Genomic DNA, 16,281 nt, shown 5'->3' on the forward strand with positions numbered 1-16,281 from the left:
TGCTACCTGAAATGTTATTTTATTCTTTCATGTATGATGTATTTTGTAAATGCACTTTTAGTATTTTTCTTAAAATCTAATGAAGATTTACAAACTGAAACTGAAAAGGTGCAGCTGTCCGATATCACAGTATCGCATAATTGCTACAGAGTTAAAATCATTCTTTGAGAAGACAAATCTTATAGACGTTTTATTACTATAATTGCTCAACTAACGAGAAAATGAACTACAACAAACTCTGAATCCCAGCAGACAACACCTGAATTAGTTATGACTACTGCAAAGGTTACAAATAAATATCAAACTGAAAACAAAGAAACGACCCTCAGATATATTATTTACCTAGTAATTGCATCATTACACAAGGTGTCTGTTGGAATAGATTCTTCAGACAACTTTCTACTTTGTGATCTGATGTCAAAGAGTGGCAATTCCTGTGGTACTGCTTTACCACTGTAAGCCTCTGTTTAAAGGATCAGTGGACAGGTATCCCACAACAGTTAAGTCATCAAACTATGGAAAGGGGTTTATAGCTAAGAGTTTGGTCTTTATAGCAGAAACATTAAAATTGCAGCTCAATTTAGAGGTAAACGTAAGGCCTAAATATTTATATTCTTCAATTTAACATGTGCTAGCCATCATATTACTTTGATTTGTTTGAGACCATATTATTGTCTTTTTCAGTGCATTTTTTACAGCATTTTCAGAGAACTGAGAGTTTCTGCTGGAGTCCTTATTGTTTGTAGTCCATTACCACAAGATCTTCATCAAACAACACACACAGAATATCAGATGTATTTATTTTGGGAGAGGAAGACTTGGTTTGCACTGCATAATCTGGTAATTTATTCAAAACAGGCCAATAACTATTGGGGCCAGGACACATCCCTGTTTACCATATTTTCAATCCGAATACAGGTTGAAAGTCTGCCCATAGAGTTGCATTCCTCCTAAGCCCAATTTCCAATATGACGGTCTGAAGAATGGCTAATGTGCCAGTTAGAATTTGTCAACAAATTATTATGGTTAAACAGATTGAAAGCTGCTCACAAATCCATATAACAATGACATAAATAACCGATTAGTTCAATGGATCTGTTTCCACAAATGTAAGTTCAATCTTGGTGTAGGATTTAGAAACAGTATCCAATTAGGAGTTCAAGTGATAGAAGATTCATTTCTAGCTCCTTTCCTATTTATTGGGTTAATCGTGACACCTTTTCAGGGGACAAGGATTATAGCCACTTAGGAACCTATCTAAGAAAGGAAAGGGAGCAGTTGCCCACTACAATGTGGGCTGGCACGAAATATGGCAGCTAAAATATTCTTAAGGTCACTTCTTTGAGACTGCTTCATGGTCGTAAGTATGGCTCATTCCTATTGTTAACACATTTAAAAGTGATGGATGAGATACATATATAGACTGGTTTCATATTGTATTTTATACAGGGACTTTGGTTAATTTTCAGTTACAGATGAGTCTGGACTTTTGAATAAAAATATATATATTTATATATTTTTTAAACTTTATTTGTGTTTGCAGTGTGTTGTTGATATTATGTTCTAAGGTTGGCACATAAAAATATTTTTGCAATGGGAAGTAACGTTCCTTTTTCAGAATTACTGCATCAGTATGGCATATGCAGAATACATTACTACAGTCACAAAAAGTACTATATTTTCTGTCGTATGATAGACTAATTTTGATGGGCTATCTTGAAATAGAATTTTCATTTGAATTCCTGGGCTTTAATAAGAGTTCATTGTGAAAAGTTAACACTGTCTCTCGTTTGTTAGTATAGTTTAAACAGGAAGATCGCAGCCAGGGACTGAGCAAACAGGGTTAATCATTCTGCTCCTGTATCTCTTGAATACTAGTAATTTCTATCCTTCTGGTCTCTTGGGCCCACTCCAATCTAAACTATAATTTCTTACCTGCAGAGAGGTACAAGGCTCTCCGCGTACTTCTGCAGTATTTGCATGGAGTTTTACAATAATGCTGCTTCAGATCATTGAGGCATTTGGTTTAGTGAGTCAATGTTACTTGGAACGTGGTGACAACTACCTCCAGATGTCATCTGAGGGTTAATGTCTGGCATGGGAACAATGAAACATAGATGATGAAAGACTGGCTCCACCACATTGCTTCAGAGATAGAGGTCATTCTATCCAGCCCCGGGTCAAGTAGAGAACAAGGATTTGACACAGAGGAGCTCCACCTTGTCATGGAATATCCATACACAACAGTTCAAGATAAAATAAAAAAAGCCTGAGTAACGATATGACAACTGGAGCAGCATAATGTTTGCCTCCACCCTTACACATCACAAATGTGCAATATAAACGTGCGCTTGGCACCTGTTTTCTGTGTGCCCTAACAATATAGTAAAGTGTTGCACTTGACACCAATATTGAAATGCATCCACTTTAGGATTAGAGAATTAATATATACTGTGTGCCTTCACCATATTAAAAGAACACATTGAATAATGCATCCTGATACTATCGACATATATCTACAAACGATAATGGATTTATGAAATATGTGTACCAATGTTTCACCTTCGCATGAATGTAGTTCTTAGTCACAGTTAAAACATATACTCAAAGTTATTTTACCTTTATGAATTCTATTGTGCATCTAAAGTACTGACAGTTTTTTTGTTAATTTGTCTTTAAATGTGCACACCTATATCAAATGGCACTATTAATTTTTTGCTTTAAGGTGTCCTGACTAGGATTATGTTTCTTCTTGTATAAAATGCTGTTTCCCATTCTCTGTTTGCATGTCTTTTTCCTTGTAGGTGCGTTCACATGGTTTGTTAATTTGAGAATAGAGTTCACACTGTACTAGTGATAGAGAGAGAGGGCTGGGGAAGAAGACCTTGACAAGGAACATAGATAGCCAAAGTGTTAACTGAAAGTGTCCATTCAACACTGTTGCAACAATTGCAGGTGACACATAACAGTATCTTTCTGCATTTCTCTGATTTTCAGATTCTGTTTAAAACTATCCTCTTAGTTTGGACTTTAACTTAGAAGAGAGACTCAGAAATGTTTCTCTGAGCACCAAATGTCTGTTATTGATCTTTTATATTTCTGTGACTGAACTTGTTATTCTTTATACCTTTGTAGCATGGTACTAACATTTGTTTATTTTAAACTGACTGTTAAATTCTAATAAACTTTCTTAACTAAAGCCATTGATTCCTATTACTTATTGGGTAGCCAAGTGGGTTGCACTGCTAATTGAAATAGATTGAATTAAATGCTAACTACCTTCACCTCTCAGATGGCAAAGAAAAAAACTACTGGATAACCAATGGTAAGAAGGGTTGGATGAGAGTCCTGCACCACAACTTTCTTCTGCAATAAGTACTGCTTCATTGACGTTCGGACGGTGAAGGCTTAGATTATTTGTTTAGCCAGAATTATATTCAAATGAGAACAAAGACATTATAAAAATATGTAACTATTCATGTCAGCACATGGCATTGTTTCATATCTCAATTGTAGGTTACAATATTTACAAATTAGGTCGCATTTGATCGTAGGGTGAAAGCACAAGTGAAAGAGAAGGTAGCAATAGGTAGGAGGATAGGAAAAGATTTGTGCGGGTACCATTAATCGGATACATTGCAAAATAAAACCTTTTAGGTAAAAACAACAAAGCATTAACAATTTACAGGATGTTGCCAGGTGTGAGGGAGCAGCTCTGGTCCCAGGCCCCACAATGTCTCACCCCCTAGGCTCCTTGGTTGCCCGTGTTTATTATCCTTTATAGGGTTTTAAATACTGCTACTACATTCACTACTACAGGATTCTATTGGTTGTAGCAATGCTTGCTTAATTCAACCTCTAAATACCAATGCTTGTTTAATTGTAGCAATGCTTATTGCACTGCCTTCATTACGACATGTGATAGCCAACTGTCATATTGGTAGGTGTGGCAAGCATTGTACAACTGCATGCGGAGGGTCATGGTTTGCCTCATGTGCAGGGGTGTGATTTGCCTCATGTTGACAAGCACCTGTCCTGTTGGTTATAAAAGGGCAAGCCCTGCACATACCTGTGCTTGGCTTATATACTGGATTCCTACAGGTTGCTGTCTCATTATCTCTGTGGCTGTCAAGTGCCAACACAAGATGCAACTTCTTTGATTAGGCTTTCAAGAGCATTCCCGGCACGACGGACAAGCGAAGCGCGGTCCATTTCTACTGCTTGTCTTTTCATCTTGTCTTTTACTTTTCCACCTCATGCTTGGCTACTTCTTTCGCAGTCTGTGTAGAACATTAACAAGTGACTCTCTGAGTTGGCAACATTGCTTTTGAAGGCGATTTTCTTGGTTTCTTTCAAATGCCCAAATACAAGACTTTTGGGAATACGAAAAAAAGACTTTTAGTGTGCCTAGCCCCCTTTAGGAATTAAGGAACAGTGTTTGTATTCAGTATTTCTTATTGTTAGTATTGTGGCATAATGTGTTGTACTTTCCTGTGACAAGTTCAGAAATTGGAAACTCTAGTGCATGTTATGAATGGTGATATTTGTTCTTGAAGCACAAGTGCACGCTATGTATGTTGACATATGATTTAGTCCCTTTATTGTTCATTTCTGCCTTATTTTGTTTTTCCTTTGAATCTTTTACTTTGAAATACTTGGTCTTGTTGAAACAAGAGACTATACTTGTAAATCAAAGCATGAAGTATACTATAAAGAGAAATCATATATTAATATCTAACACCCTTTTAATTGAGATATTAAGAGGCTGCAAGTGGTCCTTACATAAGGTGAATACACGTTTATTATATGACATTGATATATCTAAATTTGTGAGTGTGTGTGTGTGCGGAGATGTGTAACTGTACTCATCCTTACTATTTTTACCATCAGAGTATTACACAAACAAATGCTGTAGATTCCTCAGAGACCCAAGACGTGGTGCCCGGCTGAACAGGCTGAGTGAATAAGTGGTGTTTTTCTCTTCTCTTCCTTCTCTTCCACTTCCCTTTCCCTTTTGGAAGATCTGCCAGTGTGACAGCGTTCTTGTCGCAGCACTGAGAGGTGTTCCAAGAGGTATTGGGAGCATTCGTCATTCATCACACCTGCAGACAACCGGAGATTTCAGGTGAGTGATCACGCCACATCCTTCCATTAAGCCATGCCACAAGAAAACAGGGCTGCCTGGGCGATAAATATGCAAGTGGGTTCCCTAGACCCTTTAGCACAAGCCTTACCAGAAGAGGCCGGTGACTCCCTGTAAGATTTAACTAGACTACTAACTGGTCTATAGCAGGTAGTCTCTTCCCTTAGGATAGAAAACCACGATTTGTGGCGTGAATTACAAAGGTACAAACACAGAGAGAACCCATGGGAGGGAACTATACCCAAGGACAAGACACCCTTCATGCTGCCCCCTAGGTTTGAATTTCTGTCTACTACAGCCACATCAATTGCTACCACTAATATGACCACTCAACCCTTATATTTAAGTGTTACGACACCCACAACGGTTCCCTTGGCTCCTTCGGAAAGCTTCTATGGTGATGAAACCAAGTTTAGAGCTTTCATGAATTTGCAACATCTGTCCCGTCTTACAGTGTTTCCTAGTGATGCTGCTAAGGTGGCCTTCGTTATCTCCTATCTCAGGAGAACAGCAGCAGCCTGGTCCATACCACTAGTAGAACAAAATGATTCCCAGCTTTACGATTTTACCAGATTCAAGGACGCAATGCACTGAGTCTTTGATAAACATTTATTCATCCAAGCTAGTGACAACAAAATACTCAATCTAAAACAAGGAAACAAAGATCTGTTGACCTATATTGCATAATTTAATAGACTTGTTGTAATAACTGCTTGGCCGGAGGAGAAAAGAACATCTCTTTTCTACCATGGACTTCGAGAAGACCTGAATGACGTTCTGGCTCAGATCACAGATTCTCCTAATGAGTGCTCTGAATTTATAGGTTTGGTGGTGCAATTGGACAATCGTTTAGTAGAAGGTAAAGGAGAAAAAGGACGTAGTGAGCAACGTCTTTTACTAATTAGAGCTGAAAAGAACGAGCAAGCATTTCTGCCCCTGACGTTGTAGAACCCATGCAAATCGGTAGTGTGATAAGTCCCTTGTCAAAAGACGAGAAAGATCGTCAACAAAGTTTAAATCTTTGTTTATATTGTGGCAAACCCGGGCCTTTTGCTTGTGAGTGTTCTAACAAACCTAGACCATCTAAAAAGGGAATTGCAGCACTAATAGGCAAATATACCCCTTTGGAGCAAACAGAAAACTAGTCAGCTTGATAAAGTCAGAGGCCACATTATTGAGCTCTTACATGCACGGGGTCTCACATTATGTAGCAAACACCATGACTCCTGCTCCCGTCAACTCACTCTAATTATGAACACTTGTTCTTTCCCCACAAGCACAGAAGGTTCTGCCCATATTACTCAATTCTGGGGCTACCAGTACCTTTTTGGATCTAGGATTGGCCAAAGCAATGGTTATACTGCTAGCACGCAAAGATCAGACAGAACCAGTACAGGCTATTGATGGCTCTGAATTATCATCCGGGTTAATTGTTCATCAAACTGGACTGTTACAGATGGTATGCGCAAATATGCACTCAGAAGAAATCTGCTTTAATCTTATTGACACCCTAGTGTTTGGCGCTATTTTAGGAATACTGTGTAGCAGCGCCATAATCCGACCATAGACTGGGTAGCCAGGACAGTAACATTTGATTCTAAGTATTGCTGGCAATCTTGTTTCCAAGAAAAACCACCTCTGGTACTACTATTGCATTGTGCTTCAACACATTCTGTTTGTTCCAGCTCTTCAGAATTACTTGCACCTTATCGTGATTTTCATCATGTGTTTTGCGAACAGCAGGTCACAAGATTGCCTCCCCACAGAATGTACGACTGTCGAATAGACCTGTTCCCATGGACCAGAGTCAGTGGACTTGATTCACAAAAGTAATCTGAGATAAAATCCTAACTTTACAACTTTCGGTATTCACAGAAGGCATTTAAGATTACTAAAGTTAGGATTTTGTCTCAGTTAAACTTAAGTTTTGGTCTTAAGTTAAACTTAAGTTTGTCTTAAATTTAAATTAAGACCAAAATTTAAGATAAACTGAGACAAAATCCGAACTTTATTACTCCTAAATACCTTCTGTGAATACCTAAAGTCATAAAGATAGGACTTTGTCTTAGATTACTTTCGTGAATTGGGCCCAGTGCATCTCCGTAAATATTTGGATGACTTACGAGCAAAAGGGTTCATTAGGCATTCTACTTCACCTTTATCTTCTCTTCTCTTCTTCGTTCCAAAGAGGAATGGCGAGGTGCGCACTTGTGTTGGCTATCATGCAATCAACAAGGTGACAGTTAAAACAAGCATTGGCATAGCCAATAGGTCACACTTTTGGGAACTTAACTGTTTATTTAGAAGTGTGTGCTATGTTGTAGAGTATTTCGTTTGATGTGTTATTGTTAAAAATGTGCACCTAATAGTGTTATATGTGGTAGTTAGTTGTATTATGCGTAGTGTATTGATGTTGCTTAGAGTATAGTGTAAATATGCTGTGTGTAATTATGTGGTATTGAGTTGTGTTATGTGTAGTTTTTTAATATATCATTGATTGTGGTTATAAATATGTGATGTGTTATTACGTGGTACAGAGTGATATGTGTTTTTGGGGGGTATTGAGTTGAGTGTTATAATGTGGGTATGTAATTATGTTTTATTAAGTCGTATTATGTGGGGTGTATGTTGCATTTACTAGAGTGTAATAATGTGCTATGTAATTATTTGGTAGTGATCAGTATTATTTGGAGTGTATTTTGTAGTATAATTAAGTAGCATATAAATACGTGGCACTGAGTTGTATTTTATGCAGTTTCTGTGTTGTATTGAGGATAGTGTAATTATGTGTAGGGTAATTATGTGGCAATGTTTTTTATTTGTAGTGTATTTATGTTTATTTGAGTCAAGTGTAATTATGTTGCATGTAATTATGTGTTAGTGAGTGGTATTATGTGTAATGTAAATTTCATATAGCAACGTGCAATTAATTGTTGTAAATATATGGTTTCGAGTGCAGAAATGTTGAGTGTATTTATATTGTTATGAATATATTGTACATATGTTGCTTGTTAATAAGTGCTAGTGACTGATATTATGTGAATTGTATTAATGCTGTAATGAGTAGATTGTAAATATGTGATATTTAATTAAGTGGTATTGAAAGGTTTTATGTGTGGTGTGTGTTGGGTTTAGTATAATGTAAATATGTGTTATGTAATTTTGTGGCAAGTAAATATGTGTTATTGAGTGGTATTATGTGTGGTGCATATTTAAATTAGTAGAGTATAATAATATGGTATAATTAGGTGGCGCTGAGTGTTGTTATGTGTTTTGTATTTATATTGTATTGAGTAGAGTGTAATTATGTGGCATGTTAATATGTGGCAATGAGTTATATTATGTTGATTGTATTGATGTTGTATTAGGTTGAGTGTAACTATGTGATTTTTAATTTTGTGGCTCTGAGTGGTATTATGTGTGGTGTGTGTTGTGTTTAGTATAATGTAATAATGTGGTATGTAATTATGTGCCATTGAGTGGTATAATGTGGAGTGCATTTTATGTTGCATTTATTGGAGTGTAATTATGTGTTATTTACTTATGTTGCAGTGAGTGGTATTATGTGTAATGTATGTTGCATTTATTCTTTTGTTATTATGTGTTATGTAATTATATGCGTGTGGTACTTTGTGTAGTTGTGAGTACAGTATAATTATTTGCAGTGTAATTATGTGCTTTTGAGTGGTTTTATATGGCGTGCATTTATTTTGCATTGAGTATTGTGAATGTATGTGTTATGTAACTATATGGCAATGAGTGTTATTATGTGGAGTGTACCTTGAATATAGGTGATAGGTTAAAGACAACCTTTATTGAAAGCTATCCTAGTGGTAGCTATGGAGAGCAGCCTTCAGGTTAAGTTATGAAGGAATGTAAAGCATCTTGTTTTACCAGTATATAATCTTGTCAATCACCAAATTAAAGGAGTACCACACCACGTATATTTACTAAAAACATGTATTTATTTGAAACATATCCTACTAGTCTCTTTATAAGGCTAGAGGTTAAAACACATAAGTTACACTTAATAGAACACTGTAAATTAGCATAATATACATTGAATCCAAAGGGTTTACTACACTATATATTAATAGAGTGGTATAAGAATCAAGAAATAATTAGATATAAGGCCTAGAGCCTGTAGAAGTGGTGGGGCCATGAGGAATAATGTAAGGTAGTGACACAGGGGTCCCACGGGGCACGCGTGCAGTGTGTGAACACAGCCCTGATTTGCTGTTAATTTTAATATAGGTGTTATGTTGAGTGTATTTAGATTGTTATGAGTATAGTGTAAATATGTGGTATGTAATGATGTGTTATGTAGTGGTATTATGTGAATTTATGTTGCATTGAGTATAATGTAAATATGTGACATGTAATTATGTGTTATTGAGTGTTATTATGTGTAGTTTATGTTGCATTTAATACAGTGTAATTTGGAAAAACTGATATTTGCCGTAGACCAATATAGTTATTTAGCAATTTAAGAGAGATAGTGATTTATAAGGTAATATTCACACCAACACCTAATCCACTTATTGTGTCACCCACATGACACAGAGCCACAATCATACACAATCACTCAAAATACCCCAGACCCTACTGGTCAATTATAGTGCATATAATATTATAAAAGAAATGCATTAAAAACTTTTTATTTTTTCAAAAGTATCTATCTCAAGTTATCAATAGGTGTTAAAAAATTCACAATACATCAAAATTCAATACATTAAAAACACAGTACTACATTAATTTAAAAATGAGAGACAAAAAGCCAAGTGCAAGCAATTAATTGCATCTGTTATGAGTTGTTTCCTATGGAATTCTTTTTGTTATCTGGTAAACTGTCCACAGCCCTTCATATTCTATTGGACATTAACAAGTTCCTGGGATACAACCAATTAAAAACCGCAGGCATCGACGCGTTTCGGTGATATTGTTCAGATGTGAACCACCTTTCTCAAGACTAAAATTATATAACAGTCTCTCTTGTCAAAAGACCCAGCGAATTCCTTGGCAATTCCAAGGATGGCACGGGAACTTATATCTTCTGGTTGAAATGGGCGGGGCTCCTAAGGCCTCCAAACGCCAGTTTTACACAACCTAATAGGTAAACACAGTCTCTTCCTGAATTGTTTAATTAATAGAGGTGCAACCCAGTGTTCCCAACAGCCTCAATACTGTGTGGGGAACCAGAAAATAGTTATGCGGAATTTACAAAAGGGACATTAGAGAGTATTACATTGTTTAAATGTGTACTTATTTGAATTAGGCTGTGTCTTGTCGTATTCAATATTTTCTCGACGTTGAACTCATGCACTGTGACATGGGTAATTTTTATATATTGTCCGATTTGAATATTGAAGTTGGTTGCTTCCCTCCATAATGTTATCTTTACAAAGTCTGTTGAATCTTTTATCGTTATTGATTTTAAATTAGTTTCCTGTTTGCCAATAAAGACTTTTTTTACTTCTTCTTTCTTGAAATATAAAAAAAAATTATTTTTTTCTTTTGTTATTTGGTTAGTAGAAGTGAGATAGTGAGATACTAAGGGGTCCATTAGGATGGCGGGCGGGCTTTGCCCGCCCGCCACCCTAACGGAGAAGAGGACCGCCCGCTAACAGTGCGGGGGTCCCGACATATGTATTAGGATGCGCCCGCCACACAGGCGGGTGCATCCTGTATGTCTACCATTGCGGCGGGCGGAGCAGGAATCTCCGCCCGCCGCAATGGTAAAAGTGCACGTTTTGCTTGGCAACGCGCAACACGACAGGCACCGCGCGGTGCCTGCCATGTTGCACTCTGACATGCGGGGGGGTACCATAGGTACCCCCCATGTGCACCCCCCAAGCCACGGACTCCCAGGGGGCCCGCAAGGGGCCCCCGCAGGGAGTCTCCGCATGCCTTTCCGTGGCGGCATTGCCGCCACGGAAATGCACTGTGTAATGCACATAGTAATATGGCGGGCGGTGTCTACAAGACACCGCCACCATGTTACAGGCTTTCCGCCCCGGCCGCTAGGCGACCGGGGCGGAAAACAGGCGGGCGGTGTTTCCGACCGCTGCGGTCCCCTCCGCCATCGTAATATGGCGGGGGGGAATGCAGGGAAGGATGGCGGGCGGATTGCCTCCGCCAGGGTGGCGGTGGCCACCGCTACCCTGGCGGAGGCAATCCGCCCGCCATCCTAATGGGGCCCTAAGAGTGAGAGAGATTGAGAGTTAGTTAGTGAGATAGAATTAATAAATGTGAGCGAGATTTATATAGAGTGTTAGTTAGTGAGATAGATTATGTTAGTTGAGGGAGAGAGAGAGTTAGTTAATGATAGAGAATAAAAGAGTGTTAGAGTTACTGTGAATTAGTGAGAGAGAGTGTTATAGAGTTATTGAGATAGTTTTAGCTTTAGTAAGTGTGAGATACAGATAGTATTATAGTTTTCAAAGTTTTGAGATAGTTAGTGAGTTAATTGTTATTGAGTATGTTAATAGAGATAGTATGAGTGAGTTAGTTATTGATAGAGAGAGTAATTTACTGAGGGAGTGAGAGTGAGTCAGTGAGAGAGAGAGAGTTTATGTGTTACTAATCTAGTGATAGAGTTATTTACTGATAGATAGCGATAGTGTGATAGGTTGGTAAGTGTACAGAGTGTTATATAGTCAGGTAGTTAGTGTTTTTTGTATGTTTGTAGAGATAGAGTGCGACAGTTAGTTAGAGAGAGTAAGAGAGTGATAGTGTGCAGTGAGTTAGTAACAGAGTGAGTTTTAGAGAGGTCGTGAAATAGTGATATAGTTAGTTATTGAGAGATAGTGTTATTTTTTTGGGGTGAAGTGTATTGAAAGTTAGATACTGAGCTAGTTTGTGATATAGATTATGGTATAGTGAGAGATTGAGAGAGTTAGTTAGAGAGTGAGATTGAGAGAGTGAGTTTGGCATAATGACAGAGATAGTTTTAGAGATTTTTTGAGATATTGATAGAGTTACATGGTTAGAAAATTAGAGAATTAGATAGGTTTCGAATTGCTGTAAATTCTTTTTATTATGTATTTGGTGAGATAGAGCATGTTAGTAGAGAGTGAGTGTTATAATTATTTAGAGAAATAGAGAGTGAGGCAGTGATAGTGAGTTACTTATACAGAGTTAAAGCGTTAGTGGGATAGTGATAGAGTTCGTTTTGAAGAGATAAGATTATTGGTTTGTGAGTTATTGTGAAAGAAGATGTATTTGTTTGTGGGTATTAGTTGTGTTATGGTTGGTTATTTGAAGGGTTGTAGTAGTATGTGATAGAGGAGATAGTGTTTTGATTGAGTAGGTGTTCTTTTTTTAGTAATTTGTGTATACATGAGTAGTTGTTAGTGTTGCTAGGTTGTAAGTGTTGCTGTGTGTTGTGGTTAGAGTGTTAGTGAGATAGTGATTGTGTTAGTTAGTGTGAGATTTTGTTGTAGGTATAGTGAAAGTTAGATAGTTAGTCAGCGAGATAGAGTATGTTATTATAGACTGTGATATAGATTTAGGTAGTGATAGAGAGAGTGATAGACTGAGGTATTGAGAGAGTGATATTGACTTTTTGAGAGTGATTGATTTTTAGAGTTGAGTTCGTTTTTGAGAGGTATAGATAGTGTGATATGTTGAAAATTGTTGATAGCGTTAAATAGTGTTATAGTTACTTATTTAGAGTATGCTAGAACTAGGGAGATAGTGATAGAGTTAGTTATTGAGATTGAAATTGAGAGAGTGAGTGATTTATTAAGAGTGATAAGATTGCTTTGCAAGTGTAAAGGTGTTTTGCTGGGCAATGTTTTTGAGTGATATGTGCATAAGTGAACATTAAGTAGGTGTGCTAGGCTGTAAGTGTTGTTGTTTGTGTGGGTTGTAATGTTTTTTTTGTGTAAGAGTAGAGAGTGTTGGTAGAGAAGAGGTGTTGTGTTGAGTTACTATACGATTAATATATAGACTTACTTCTGCAACTGATCCACAAACTGTCATTAGCGTTTTTAACCTTGCTTCTTTTATCGCTTTTATTGGCAATGCTGGAGGTACTGGTGGCTGCAATATTTTTTTCTGCCTCTTTCACTATGAAGTCAGATAATGCCATTGCCGGAAATTTGGTCATTTTTGTTTTCTTCGTTATAATTATAGTATTATTTTTAATGGTAAAGTTCAGAATTAGTAAACCTTTTCTTTCCCTTGTTTGCATGTAGAATTCTTTGTTGTAACAAGTTGCTTTGAATGTACCTGTAGTATCTGCTACTGCCATATGATATATAACTTTGTTGTCTTGTCTGGCTATTGTATAGTAGGTTTTGTTGAACATTTTACCCCATTTACTTTGGTTTTTGATACTTTTTGTTGTCTTCCGTTGGGTTGTTGATAATTTCTTGAATAGTAAGTATTTTAAATGAGAAGAAAAAATAGTTATATATCAAATTGTTACCCATAATGCTTTGTGATCACTATAATAGCATTCTATTGCTCCATAGCTTTGTAATACCTAATTTGTGTATATGTGATCTAATAATGATTAGTAGTTTGTTGTGTAAGTGTTTATCAGCTGTTTGCTTTGTAATTGTTTTACCATAAATTTACGAAGTAATGTACTTTTTGGATAGTTTGTTTTTAAATCTATATTAAAATCTCCAATGATTATATTTATAATTTGGGTAGAATTGGGTTATGGTTTGTATTGTTTCTAATAGTGTCTTTATTAATATATGTGGTGGTTTGCATAATATTACAACTAGGTAGTTGTTATTATTAACATACAATGTAAAATGTATTATGTCAATCCCTTGTTGTGTTTCATAGATAGGTAGAATGAAAAGCTCTTTTTTGTAGTAAATTAAAATACCATGGTTTGTTTGTTCATTATGGTGATTATCAAATATTATATGATGATATTGCTCTATCAAGAAGTCATGTTGTATTGCTTCTCTAGTTGTGTTTATTTCTGTTAAACAAATAATGTCAGATTTCATAAGGTTTTTATCTGATTTTAGTGATTTGAAATGCTTTCGAAGTGAACCAATATTTAGTGTGATAATATTTAAATGTGTGCTGTATGTTCCTATTTGTGGTACTGATATTTCTAACAGCATATGTGTTCTTAATCTTTGCATTTCTTCTTCTACTACTTGATGTATTATACTTTTCTGTTCATTAAAGTTTTGAATGTATATGTTCGATATCGATTTTGCTCAGCTTAAAGCTACATAATGTAAGTGATGTATTTTACTACTATTAAAGTGTATATAAAGTGGTTCTATAGTTTCACCTTGTGTTCTATGTACTTGAAGATGCTTGGCGTTGTGGGAATTTTTTGCGTATAAGTGTTATACTTTTTTTGTGTATTGAAAATGTCGCGATATAGGATGTATTGGTGTCCATGTTGATGAAATATGTGATTGATATAAGTGTTTGTTTTGTTGTCGTGTAATTTTCCCAACTGTTATATTATCAAATGCAACCCAAACAATAAATGGTGTAGTATTCATATTTTCAACTAACTCGACTATACCTGAAGCTCCATTCGTTAACCCATCATTAACATCAACATTACAAGTTAAATCATAGCGTCGTTTTTAAAGCTATGTGTAATGTGTGGGCCTGTCCCATAGTTTTTGATGGATCTTTTGGTAATTGTTTTAATATTGCTTCTTTTACATTTTCTGCTAGATCTGAACTGATGGTATCTTTTGCTATTGTAGTGTAAACTGGATATTGTTGGCTATGATGTTACAATACTTTATTGTTAATATCTTTAAGTTCATTGTTAGTTGATAGTATGTATGGGATAGTTTTGATAATACTATTATCTGGTTGCTTTTCTTGCTGCTTTATGTCTAAAATATCTTTTTTTTTTTTTTTTATAATCCTCATTTGCCTGGCCCTCCTCTTATTTAGCCTCCAACTGCCATTATTAGATCAGAGTGCAAAGTCAACGCTGCACCTGAGAACACGATTAGTGAAAATCGGGAGGAGAAGGCCCGAAGAGGAAAAGGGGATGACTCCAAACTTGGTATTAAAACCTGTTGAACTAGCCATTGAACCGAGAGGAGGGGCCTAGTTCTTGGAGTTTTATGGCATAATCATAGGACCGGGGGGGGGGGGGGGAAACCCCGGTTACTGTCTCCACTGAACCAAAAAGTTCCAGGTTTCGTGAGCCGCATGATCTCATCATATCTGTTTTAGAAGTTGCATACAGAGATGACAGCCAATTTGTATGTGCTGGTGCCGAGTTTTCTATCCAAACCTTGCATATCTCTCTTCTTGCAAGCAATATTGCATAGAACAAAAATGTCCTTGCATGACCCTTTATGCTGTTGTCCCATCCGAATATAATCAGAGGTAGTGTGATAGGAACCGAGATGTTAAGAATGGAATCCAAGGTCACTTTCACTTCATTCCAGAACTGTAATATACTAGGACATTCTTTAAACATATGGATGTCTGAAGCCGCAATGTGGAAAGGGGCGACCACTCGGTCCCCCCGAACGTATGGCAGGGAGCCCGGATCCCCCCGGGAAACCATTTTGGGCGGGGGGCGTGTCTCGGCTGGTATGCCCGAAGCGGCGTAGCCGGGGCGCGCTTTTTCCCGCCCAAGAAGGGGTTGTCCTAGACACCTACACCGTTGGTCACGCCCCGTAGGCATACCAGAGGAGGGTACACGCCCTCCCGAAGAGGAATAAAAGGAGCAACAATCCAGAGAAGCATCCTCTTTGTTCCTGTGCTTGGAAGCTGCACCCTCTCGTTGCACGTGAGCCCTAGACGGAACAAGGAGCAATTTTGAGAACTTGTAATTTTTGTGTTTCTCTTCCAGGAGCCTTCTCCTCCGGATCCAGGACCTCGTTGAGCAGCTAAGCAGCAAGGGTCGAATCTCTGACAACGATGCCTGGCAAGAAGGTCGGAAGGAAGGCAGGGACGGAGCAGATGCTCCGCATGCTGGTGAAAGACATGGCGGACATGAAAAAGAAAATGGCGGCAATGAATAATACAGGCAGACCGAAGAAGGTCATCGGACCTGCATTGCCGGGAATAGTCCCCGCAGGGAGAGGTAAAAGGGCCAGGAATAGGGCGGCAGGGGGGGAGTCCCCAGTTCCCGAGTCACCCCCGGTAAGCCCGGTTAGTCCAGTCGAGGCCCCGGT

The sequence above is a fragment of the Lissotriton vulgaris genome, chromosome 5, assembly GCF_964263255.1.
Source record: "Lissotriton vulgaris chromosome 5, aLisVul1.2, whole genome shotgun sequence".
Taxonomy (NCBI): domain Eukaryota; kingdom Metazoa; phylum Chordata; class Amphibia; order Caudata; family Salamandridae; genus Lissotriton; species Lissotriton vulgaris.